The following is a 12,596-nucleotide window of genomic DNA, read 5'->3' as shown; positions in this document are numbered from 1 at the left end:
TTCACAGTGTGATCTGTTCATAAATTTCTAACTGGACAGGTTATGATCGGTAGTCATGCCCCAGGCGTCTAACACTTTCAGTAAAAGGCTTACCTTTGGCTTGTTTCTGTGCGTCTAAGTTAACACACCTTTGACGTGTCCCCTTTCAGACCCTCCTTCTAAAGAAAGGGTCCCCAAACTTTTTACACAGGGGGCCAGTTCACTGTCCCTCAGACTGTTGGAGGGCCGGACTATAAAAAAAAACTATGAACAAATCCCTAGGCACACTGCACATATCTTATTTTAAAGTAAAAAAACAAAACGGGAACAAATACAATATTTAAAATAAAAGAACAACTAAATTTCAATCAACAAACTGACCAATATTTCAATGGGAACTATGCTCCTCTCACTGACCACCAATGAAAGAGGTGCCCCTTCCGGAAGTGCAGCGGGGGCCGGATCAATGGCCTCAGGGGGCCACATGTGGCCTGCGGGCTGTAGTTTGGGGACCCCTGTTCTAAAGCCTGCGACGACAGAGCACGTCATCTTCACTCTCCTGTCACCGCCTCACTCTCTTGCTTCCCCCGCCGTCATGGAGTCTTTCTTACCTGCCTCCCTCAATGTCAAACGCAGGAACGAAACTGCTTCCAGGTGTATCCTGTCTTTGGCTCAAAGATTTATCAAAAATAAAATTCTCTGCAGGTTTGGAGGTTGTCCCATCCACAGTGCTGTCTGAGGAGAAAATCTGCGGAAAACAAAGCCTTCGCTGAACTGACAGGCTCGGGCCGCAAAAGGAAGAAAGAAGTCATTGAAGGTAAAAAAAAAAAAAAAAATTCAGTTCTTTCAGATTGTCTCCGTACATGCAAAGGTGTTCAGGGCCATCCTCCGTCTCCTCATAAATATGAGTGAGATTTGAACGCTCCGTCCCAATCGACGGCAATGCTTTGGAGTCACGGGCCATCCCCCTTCCTAATAGATGCACCGCCTGACCACAGCTTTGTGTACGGCTTCCCTAGGCCTTCTTTCCTTCAGCCTCCAAAGTTGGAGAACGGTTCTGTATGTGGGGTGTCCGATGGTGGCCTAAGTGCATGGTTTATCTAGGCTCAAGGACCGAGCTAGCAATAACCAGGTTGTAAGTAAACTGAAAAAACAAAACAAAACGCTTTGTATATTTCTTTCCTAAAAAACTGTGTGCTAAATGTGATCTAGGCTAGAGATGTAGTTTTCTTGCCTTTCCAAGACATAGAGTCTTACTGGATAAATTAGGGAAGCCAATTCCTGGTAAGACATGAGCTGTGTCTCTGTTATGGGAGCGATGAGAAGACAGTTTTACGCAAGTACAGAGAAATGATCTGGAAGCCTGCCCAGGCACGGAATCCTGCTGGAGGCGGCGTCACGGCCGGTCTCGGCGGGAGCATCTCGGGAGGCTGGGAGACTGAGTAAGGACAGGCGAGGATCCAGACACTGGCAAGTGGCTTGTGCTGCCGGGGTCGGGGATTTCTCTGTGGGCCGCACGGCTAGTGCTTCTTACCATAGGAGATGCTGCATGTGACAAGAGTTCCAATACCCTTATCTATTTCACAGATGTGCGCTGAGGCTTTTCCCACTGAACTGGGGGGCTGGCAATACAGCAGTAAATAGGACAGGAGGAGCTGTTTTTTTTTTAAGGACCTGCGGGTGCAGAAGAAATGTAAGTGAGTAAGATGAAGGAAAAACAAGTGATGATATGTAGCACATAAAATGGGTGGATGGGAGACTGCTTTACCCAGAGTGCACAGCGTACTATTTGCGTTGCCATGGGAAGTTGCCATGATATTGGCGAGCCAATGCAAAGTTCTTGGGAAAGTTTGTGTTAGTCGTTCTTCTGCACTGAACAAATGGACAGATACAAGGAAAAAAAAAAGCGAAAACATGATCTGGATCGTAGCGAATGAGGGTGGGAAGGAGCACAATATAAATGTGGGGATCTGGGCAGAGACAACTTGATACAAGTCTTGTCAACCAGCATCGGAAGCTCAGACTCCCTTTAGGTTGAAGAGGAGGAGAGTGAAAGGACCGGAAGGCTGAGGAATAACCTGGCTCACATTTTTAAAGAGATAGCTCTGGTTCCGGTATGCAAATGGATTATGGCAGACAAGAGTAAATGCAAGACAGCCAGAGAGGAGATGGTTGCAGTAGTGCCCAAGCGAGAGTATCTTGGCTGTGGCTACTGAGGTGGAAGGGGAAATGGAAAAAACATACACAGGATCCAGATTGATTTTGGACGTAAATCTGGCAGTACTGGCCATTGCATTGAAGCCAGATGAAGGAAGTGTGGTATTGGAAGGTGACCCACAGAGCTTTTGATTTGAATGACTATGTCATTGCTTGAGCCGTTTATAGGGATTGGATAACAGAGAGGATCTAGTGACCAAAACCAGACATCCTGACTCCTCTAATGATCCACAACACAAGGGGCCATAAATTTAAGTCCTGTAGACACTTCCGCGTGCAGCATGTGAAGAACCCTCTAGAAAACATTACTACAATTTGATTCTTCGTTACATCAATAGCTGAATCAGTAAAGGTCACAAATGACATGTTTAGTCTCATGCAGAAAATGTCCAGCCAGACTGATCAGTTTTACCTGTTTTGGCTTTCTAGAAATGGAAAAGAAAAGCTCCACATTAGTGGGTTTATTCATGATTGGAGTACGATGAATTCATTTATTGAAAAGGTTTCTTGGCCCTGGCCAATTGGCTCAGCAGTAGAGCATCGGCCTGGCATGCAGAAGTCCCAGGTTCGATCTCTGGCCAGGGCACACAGGAGAAGCGCCAATTTGCTTCTCCACCCTTCCCCCTCTCCTTCCTCTCTGTCTCTCTCTTCCCCTCCCACAGCTAAGGCTCCATTGGAGCAAAGTTGGCCCAGGTGCTGAGAATGGCTCCATGGCCTCTGCCTCAGGTACTAGAATGGCTTTGGTCACATTGGAGCAACGCCCCAGTTGGGCAGAGCATCGCCCCCTGGTGGGCGTGCCGGATGGATCCCAGTCAGCTGCATGTGGGAGTCTGTCTGCCTGCCTCCTTGCTTTTCACTTCAGAAAAAAAAATAAAGGTTTCTTAACAGAAATGAGGACTGATACTCTGAAATACTTATCTATGATTATCTTAAATCACAGAAGAAAGGTGTATGTAATGTTTTATATAAACATAATATGTTATCCAGGAAGCATTCCTCAGGTATGTCCTTTCTCTTTGGACTAAATGCTGATTTTCAGGGAAAGAAGCATTTTGGTCTTTATGATTCAGCTATGATAAAAAAAAGAAAAGAAAAGTGAGAAAAATACAAAAACAAATCTTTATTTATTTGTTTATAGACACGTTAGGGTCTTTTGGGTGATAGCTCAGTGACAAATCTTTCCTCCCTGCCCTATTACTCATTCTTGAGAGAAAAGGGCGGAGGGACAGTCAGTCTTCCATAGCTGCTTCCTGCTGCACCCGGACACCATCACAGGGCCCCACCGAGGAGCAGACTGGTAAGTAGCTTTTGGCCGTGCAATTCGTCTGGTTTCTTGGCAGCTGAGAAACTTGGTCTTTAGTAAATGCTGCATGCAAAGAACAAAAGTGATGTCAGTCTGGACGCAAGTATCTTATACAAAATAAGTAAAGACATTCTTATATGAACTTGTTATGCAGTTATTATTGCTATAGGTCTTAGAATACATGCCATGGGGGTTGATCAAAAACGGTAAGATTCAGTTGTCCTCCTTGAGAGTTCCTAGTCTTCTGTGCTATCACTGTTACCCTTCCAAGCCAGGGACCCAAACCCAGATCCTTCCCAGTACTGTTGGCACCAACAGCATGAGACTGAGTTTGGTAAAGCAGAGCAGAAACTTGATGCTTTGATCATTTGATCAAGGCATGGATTAGGGCACGTGCTCTAATGGCACTTCTTCCCCAACTGGGAAGGAGCCTTCTGTACTCAAAGGCTGCAGTGTGGAGGGATCGCCTTCTCTTAGGAATGACTTCTGTACTCAGAGGCTGCAGTGTGGAGGGATCGCCTTCTCTTAGGAATGACTTCTGTACTCAGAGGCTGCAGTGTGGAGGGATCGCCTTCTCTTAGGAATGACTTCTGTACTCAGAGGCTGCAGTGTGGAGGGATCGCCTTCTCTTAGGAATGACTTCTGTACTCAGAGGCTGCAGGGTGGAGGGATTCCCTTCTTTTAGGAATGACTTCTGTACTCAGAGGCTGCAGGGTGGAGGGATTTCCTTCTCTTAGGAATGACTTCTGTACTCAGAGGCTGCAGTGTGGAGGATTGCCTTCTCTTAGGAATGACTTCTGTACTCAGAGGCTGCAGTGTGGAGGGATCGCCTTCTCTTAGGAATGACTTCTGTACTCAGAGGCTGCAGTGTGGAGGGATTGCCTTCTCTTAGGAATGACTTCTGTACTCAGAGGCTGCAGTGTGGAGGGATCGCCTTCTCTTAGGAATGACTTCTGTACTCAGAGGCTGCAGTGTGGAGAGATCGCCTTCTCTTAGGAATGACTTCTGTACTCAGAGGCTGCAGGGTGGAGGGATTGCCTTCTCTTAGGAATGACTTCTGTACTCAGAGGCTGCAGTGTGGAGAGATCGCCTTCTCTTAGGAATGACTTCTGTACTCAAAGGCTGCAGTGTGGAGGGATTCCCTTCTCTTAGGAATGACTTCTGTACTCAGAGGCTGCAGGGTGGAGGGATTCCCTTCTCTTAGGAATGACTTCTGTACTCAGAGGCTGCAGGGTGGAGGGATCGCCTTCTCTTAGGAATGACTTCTGTACTCAGAGGCTGCAGTGTGGAGGGATTGCCTTCTCTTAGGAATGACTTCTGTACTCAGAGGCTGCAGTGTGGAGAGATCACCTTCTCTTAGGAATGACTTCTGTACTCAAAGGCTGCAGTGTGGAGGGATTCCCTTCTCTTAGGAATGACTTCTGTACTCAGAGGCTGCAGTGTGGAGGGATTGCCTTCTCTTAGGAATGACTTCTGTACTCAGAGGCTGCAGTGTGGAAGGATCGCCTTCTCTTAGGAATGACTTCTGTACTCAGAGGCTGCAGTGTGGAGGGATCGCCTTCTCTTAGGAATGACTTCTGTACTCAGAGGCTGCAGGGTGGAGGGATCGCCTTCTCTTAGGAATGAGTCCTCTTCTGTTGCACTTGGCCTTTTTTAGCACGCAGTGCCTTAGCGCCATCTTGGTTTCTGTGCTGAACATCTTGGTTTTGAAGTCAGGAATCCGTTTCACTTCCTGTGAACAGTCATAGTTTGGACATAGTTTAGGTATTGAGAAATGTTAGGGTCTTTGGGATGATACCCCAGTGACAAATCTCTCCTCTACTTCCCATTCTTCGTTTGTGAAGGCTGAGGAATGACAGTCAGTCTTCCGTAACCACTTTGTGCTGAACCTGGACATCGTCATGGGGCCCCATAGAGGCAGAACTTTTCTCTGGCTAGTCTAAGATCAGTTTGGTTGTCACCAGGTCTAAGTCAAAATGTCTGTTGCCTATCACCTATAGTTTGACGGGTTCTAGTCTCTAATAGAAGCTAGCAAGCAATTTAAAAGGCAGGGTCCAATCTAGAGTTTATTATGCTGAGTGAAATCAATCAGACAGAGAAAGACAAATACTATATGATTTTACTTATATGTGGAATCTCAAGAACAATATAAACGAACAACAGAAACAGACTTATAGAGACAGAGAACAGACTGACAGTTGCCAGATGCCAGGGAAGTTGGCGGGGGTCCTGGGGGAAAAAGCTGAAGTGATTGAGAAGTACAGATTGGCCGTTACAAAATAAGTGTCCAGGAGGTAAACTACAGCACAGGGAATAGAGTCGGTAATATCGTAATAACTATGTGGGTGCTGGGTGGGTCCTGGAAGTGTTGGGGGGAAACACTCTGTAAAGCATAGGATTGTTTAACCACTAGGCCAGGGGTCCCCAAACTATGGCCCGCGGGCCACATGCGGCCCCCTGAGGCCATTTATCTGGCCCCCCGCTGCACTTCCAGAAGGGGCACCTCTTTCATTGGTGGTCAGTGAGAGGAGCACATATGACTTGTTACGGCTAGCAGTGACAAATATGGAACCGGATATTGACCATCTCATTAGCCAAAAGCAGGCCCATAGTTCCCATTGAAATACTGGTCAGCTTGTTGATTTAAATTTACTTGTTCTTTATTTTAAATATTGTATTTGTTCCTGTTTTTTTTTTTTAACTTTAAAATAAGATATGTGCAGTGTGCATAGGGATTTGTTCATAGTTTTTTTTATAGTCCGGCCCTCCAACGGTCTGAGGGACAGTGAACTGGCCCCCTGTGTAAAAAGTTTGGGGACCCCTGCACTAGGCTGTACACCCGACGCTAACACAGAATAATATGGAGTGTTAACTGTAATCGAAAAATAAAACTAAAAAATAAATAAATGCAGGGTCCAAAATGTAGAAGTCGAGTTGCTATAAAGAGGCCCGGAAGGGGCAGCAACCACATGAGCTCAGGGAGAGTCCATTTTACCCCATTCCAGGTCTGTGTGGTGAGATCAAGTTAACCTTTTTCCGTCCACCTGGTGGCTGTATCTAACAGCTCCGTTGACCTTTCCTCAATTGTCCCACTAGTGTTAACATAAAAGCAGCAAGATGTGTTAGCTGAAGTCCTCTAGAACAGCCATTTTCCAACCTTTATCATCTCATGGCACACATAAACCAATTACTAAAATTCTGCAGCACTCCAAAAAATATATTTTTTTGCCGATCTGACAAAAAAAAAATAAGTATAATTTTGAGTCGTTCACACTGTACAAGCTATTGTTGTGTTAGCTGTTGTCATTTTTTTTTTTTTTTTTTTTTTTAGGGGAAGAGAAGTTATTGTCCCTGACTAAATAGTTAGGTAATGCATATTTTAAAAATTCCTGCAGCACACTGGTTGAAAAGCGCTTCACTGCCTAGGGCTATCCTGTTATCAGGAACCATTTTGGCTAAGGCATTGATGGAAATTTGTAATATTCTGAAAGCCAGATCTTCCTCAATTGGTGACTGTGACCATTGTGGCAGTGACTTATTTAATTGTTACTGTATTATCAATGGTGTCTCCAGCTAATGCTACTAATGACCCAATTAAGGTGATGGCCCTGCTGTCCTTTTCCCTGGTCTGCCGGGGGGCTGGGATAGTACGGCTATAAATCTGTGCATATTGACAGTCTGGGCATTCTCCTGGTATTGTCCAGACAGCCCCTGCCCACAGCCTGTTTATGATTTAGGCGTTGGGCTGCCTGTCCCTCCTTGTTGGGCCCGTCCCTACTCCCTAGGGATGTGCAGCCTTCTTGTAAGCATACTATCTCGGGTCGACTCTCAGACTGGTTTGGGTCGAGTATTAAACAAGCATGGCACCCCCCCAGTATTAACTCCAAACCCAGTGCTCCCCAGGGAGCTAGGCTTCCTATCTAGCCTGTCTTTCCTGTTTCTCAAAAATCACAACTCACTCCCGTACTTATTTTGCAATAATCACTGAGTCGTGCTTTCCTGGCTACTAGTGGTTGGCATTTTGTGCCTTCTGTGCATTATGTTACATAACAGGGATGGGACGTGAAATCGCAGACCAGGTCGTTAGAGTTGGTGTCTGTATTGGAATGCCAGGACAAATCTATTGCTGGGAAGCACCACTGGGCAGGTTACCTTTAGAGGGCTGGGAGCACAGTATGTTTTGATCTCCCCGGTAGGGGGCACTGTTGGTTATGTCCTCTTCTGGCGAAGGGGAGGCATGTAAGAACGTCACTGTTTAGTTTGGGTTGTTGGTGCCAGATCCAACAGTCAGTAGTGTGCCATTCTTTCTGCATCTTTTGGGTGATATTATAAAGGAAATTGGTTTGCCAGGTGAGTCCATGGCAAGCAGTGGCCAGGAGAGAGAGGACTGCTAGGAGGGTAGCCATAACCTGACACCAAATTCACTGGAGGAATGGGTGAAGTTAAAGAAGTAGCTGTAGGCGTGCCCAGAGGAGCGCAGGTGAGGGAGGAGACAGATTACAGAAGCCCCTACCAGCAGGCAGAAGCTCAGGGTCAGCAGACTCACGTTCACTACTGGTCTTGCACAGTGTCCTGTGGTACAGCAGCTTCAGATCAGATCCCGGCTCACGGGATACTGTGGGGCCCTAGAGTCTTGTGGAGCTCCGCTGATTCCGGTCCTGGAGCTGGTTTTATCCAAGGTCGATGTATCTGTAGAATGCCCCCTGTAACTTTAGAGCGGAATGAAGAGGTCAAGCTACCAGGTAGGGTCGCTACCATTTTGGTGTAAGCTGGTCCAGAGGGCTCCCCGTGTTCGTGTCGTGGGAAATACCCAGTCTCTAGGTTGGAAGGGATGGAGAAGTAGTAAGTCTGTGAAAGGCAGACTTTATGGCTTGATTTTTCATGAACCCTAATGGCGGGTTTCACTACTTGGAGGGGACATTTAAATTGCTCTGCTCATGGGGTTTGAGTGGTCTCTGCTCCAGGAAGTGGCCTTCCATTCATTAACTTGAAGGTACTTAATGTTCACTTTTTGGTTGGAGCTGGGCATTTGTGCAGTAAGGTCACTGAAGGGAGCCCTATCAATTCTCGTGTGTTTCCTGGTGCAATTTGGATCAAGTTCTCTTAAGGGTCTGATTCGCCCTTTTCACCTTTCCTGATGGTTGAAGACTCATCAAGTCGAGTGTAATATTCATCTGACTCCCAAGGCTTTGGGACCATCCTTTGTAATCAGAGAGAGAAGTGCTGGCCCTTTGTCACTCTGTAAAGGTTTTGGGAGCCCGAACCTAGGACTTATTTCCTTCTCTAGGGACTCTGCCACTTCTGTTGACCTCGCAGTCCTGGTGGGGAAGGCTTCCGCCTGGGCCGCGGACGCACTAAGAGGGGTCTGAATTACGGTGACGTCCACCTGCCTGTCCCCCCCCCCCCGGGTGTACTCCCCTTGTTCTGTGGCCTCATTCTGGGGCTCGGGGGAAGATGACTCTTCAGTAATTGCCATGGCAGGTTGGGCCAGCTTCCATCACCTGGTCAGTTAGAACCTGGAGTGGCCACGGTGTCTGTTAGTAATTACATAAGGCTTCCCTCCCACCGTGGGTTCCCTGGTGGGTCCCCTGGTGCGTATATAACTGCAGCTTTAGGGAAGAAGTGTTACCCGTGTTGGTTGGTTAGCCACCCACCCACCCACTATTGACGGGGTCCTGTTGGAAGCCCCCGTGTGGCCGAGGTCATCTTCTGGATATATTGGGGAGTGATTTGACAGGTTAGGCTGTCCAGGTAAGGTTGCTGGATAACTTGGTTTGGGGGCAGCTCTTTTGGCCACCGCATCCTCCTTATTATTTCCCTTTAGTATTTTAGCACCTTCCTTTCCGTGTCCCTGACAGTAGATGGCAGAGACCTTTTTTAAGAAGCTGAGCAGTTTTGTAAGAGTTAGGATGTGTTTGGGCCATGCCCAAGCTATTTGGTTTCTGAGGTTACCATGTGTCTCTCCTTCCAGATGGCCCCAGGGGTGTGGGGAATGGAGAGAGCACAAGGGTCAGTATAGTTGTTCAGGGTCTTCCTTTTCCCATTCTAGGGCCAGGATGAGGGCTATTGACGCCGTATTTTGAGTGACGGTCCAGGAAGGTGGGGCCTCCACTTGTATAGTTTTATTTAGGGGGATAATCGCCTAGCCCAGGGGTCAGGAACCTTTTTGGCTGAGAGAGCCATGAACACCACATATTTTAAAATGTAATTCCATGAGAGCCATACAACGACCCATGTACGTTATGCATTATCCAATAAAAATTTGGTGTTGTCCCGGAGGACAGCTGTGATTGGCTCCAGCCACCCGCAACCATGAACATGAGCGGTAGGAAGTGAATGGATTGTAATACATGAGAATGTTTTATATTTTTATTTATTTATTTATTTATTTATTTGTATTTTCTGAAGCTGGAAATGGGGAGAGACAGTCAGACAGATTCCCGCAAGCGCCCGACTGGGATCCACCCTGCACGCCCACCAGGGGGCGACGCTCTGCCCACCAGGGGGCGATGCTCTGCCCCTCCGGGGCGTTGCTCTGTTGTGACCAGAGCCACTCTAGCACCTGGGGCAGAGGCCAAGGAGCCATCCCCAGTGCCCGGGCCATCCTTGCTCCAATGGAGCCTTGGCTGCAGGAGGGTAAGAGAGAGACAGAGAGGAAGGAGAGGGGGAGGAGATGGGCGCTTCTCCTGTGTGCCCTGGCCAGGAATCGAACCCAGGACTTCTGCATGCCAGGCTGACGCTCTACCACTGAGCCAACCGGCCAGGGCCGGGGAATGTTTTATATTTTTAATGTTATTTTTTTTTATTAAAGATTTGTCTGCGAGCCAGATGCAACCATCAAAAGAGCCACATCTGGCTCGCGAGCCATAGTTTCCCGACCCCTGGCCTAGCCTATGGTCTTGCACCTTCCTTTATGAAGATAATTCTATCGGTAAACTGGCCTTCCCTCACATCCAGGAGGGCTTTACTTTCTAGGCCAGGCTGGCTGGAGTATTTTGTAGCTATTGTTTCTATGCAGTGATGTTCTACATTAGAGTGGCCAAGTTTATAGTGTGGCTTGTTTCTATGGTGCCAAAAGCATAGCCTGAACTGGGATTGATTGCCCAGGTGACAATCATTCTGTCCCCCTGGAGTTTGTCAGGGTTTGAACGTGGTGTGGGGTCCAGATGGTTGTCCAAAAGTCAATTTTTCTGTTTCTTTTAAGAGTGACTGCCAGTGGCAACTGCCCCGAATGCAGGGGAGGGGGGGGGGAGGGGGGCATCTTTTGAGCGATCTGACATAATTGTTCAGAAAAAATGACCAATTATCCATGCTATGTCACAGGTTCAAACTTCGGAGTTAAGAATCAAACTCCACCCCCAGCCCTCACCCCCAGGCTCATCAGAAGGCTTTGTTTCATCTGGGAGACCCAGGGCTAGGGCTTAAAGCAGCTGCCCCTTGAGTTCCCAGCAAGCCTGTTCCCATCCTGAGTTCCATTCACATCGCTCCCCATCCTTCCCTTTCGGGCCTTCTGGAGAGGCGTGGCTAAACACCAGGTGGCCCAACCTCCCCGAGCTCCCTCTAGGTGGCCTTCTCCCAGTGGGGGGGGGGAAGCGAGGTTGCAGATGGGCTTCTCTCTCCCTCAGTTATGATAGCTCCCAGGTAAGTGACTTTTGTTGGGGATATCTGAGCCTTTTTTCCTGAGGCCCGTGTCCCTTATCAACCACGTGGTCCAGGGTGGCTGTGGTGTTCCCGGTTGATAACACCGTAGGAGGCCTAGCAATCACTGTGTCATCTACACACGGAAGGAGTGTACCCTCCTCCAATGTAGGTCCTTTAAATCTTTAGCCAGGGCCTCCAGAGAAAGGGTGGGGAGTTCTTCAATTCTTGGGGCAAGACCTTGCAGCAGAACCGCTGATTGTGCTGGGCAGTGGGGCCCTGCCGTTCAAAGGCAAAGCTCCCCTGGGCTTCTGGATCCAAAGGGTAACCGAAGTGGCCCCTTTCAGATCTCAGAGAGGACCAACTGCTACTGGATGGTGGGTGGCTGGTAAAGTATCAGGACTGCAGCTAGGTGACAATCATCCTCTCCTGGTGTGGGGTTACAGTGGTGGGTGGCTGGTAAAGTATCAGGGTTGCAGCTAGGTGACAGTCATCCTCTCCTGGTGTGGGATCCACATGGTTACAGTGCTGGGTGGCTAGTAAAGTATCAGGGTTGCAGCTAGGTGACAGTCACCTCTCCTGGTGTGAGGTCCAGATGGTTACAGTGGTGGGTGGCTGGTAAAGTATCAGGGTTGCAGCTAGGTGACAGTCACCTCTCCTGGTGTGAGGTCCAGATGGTTACAGTGGTGGGTGGCTGGTAAAGTATCAGGGTTGCAGCTAGGTGACAGTCACCTCTCCTGGTGTGAGGTCCAGATGGTTACAGTGGTGGGTGGCTGGTAAAGTATCAGGGTTGCAGCTAGGTGACAATCACCTCTCCTGGGGTGGGATTACAGTGGTGGGTGGCTGGTAAAGTATCAGGACTGCAGCTAGGTGACAATCACCTCTCCTGGTGTGGGGTTATAGTGGTGGGTGGCTAGTAAAGTATCAGGACTGCAGCTAGGTGACAATCATCTCTCCTGGTGTGGGGCCCAGATGGTTACAGTGGTGGGTGGCTAGTAAAGAATCAGGACTGCAGCTAGGTGACAGTCACCTCTCCTGGTGTGGGGTTACAGTGGTGGGTGGCTAGTAAAGTATCAGGGTTGCGGCTAGGTGACAATCATCCTCTCCTGGTGTGAGGTCCAGATGGTTACAGTGGTGGGTGGCTGGTAAAGAATCAGGGTTGCAGCTAGGTGACAGTCATCTCTCCTGGTGTGGGGTCCAGATGGTTACAGTGCTGGGTGGCTGGTAAAGTATCAGGATTGCAGCTAGGTGACAGTCACCTCTCCTGGGGTGGGGTCCAGATGGTTACAGTGGTGGGTGGCTAGTAAAGTATCAGGGTTGCAGCTAGGTGACAATCATCCTCTCCTGGGGTGGGATCCAGATGCTTACAGTGGTGGGTGGCTAGTAAAGTATCAGGGTTGCAGCTAGGTGACAGTCATCCTCTCCTGGGGTGGGGTCCAGATGGTTACAGTGGTGGGTG

The sequence above is a fragment of the Saccopteryx leptura genome, chromosome 9 (genome assembly GCF_036850995.1).
Source record: "Saccopteryx leptura isolate mSacLep1 chromosome 9, mSacLep1_pri_phased_curated, whole genome shotgun sequence".
NCBI classification, from domain to species: domain Eukaryota; kingdom Metazoa; phylum Chordata; class Mammalia; order Chiroptera; family Emballonuridae; genus Saccopteryx; species Saccopteryx leptura.
Note: the sequence above shows the minus strand (reverse complement) of the source record.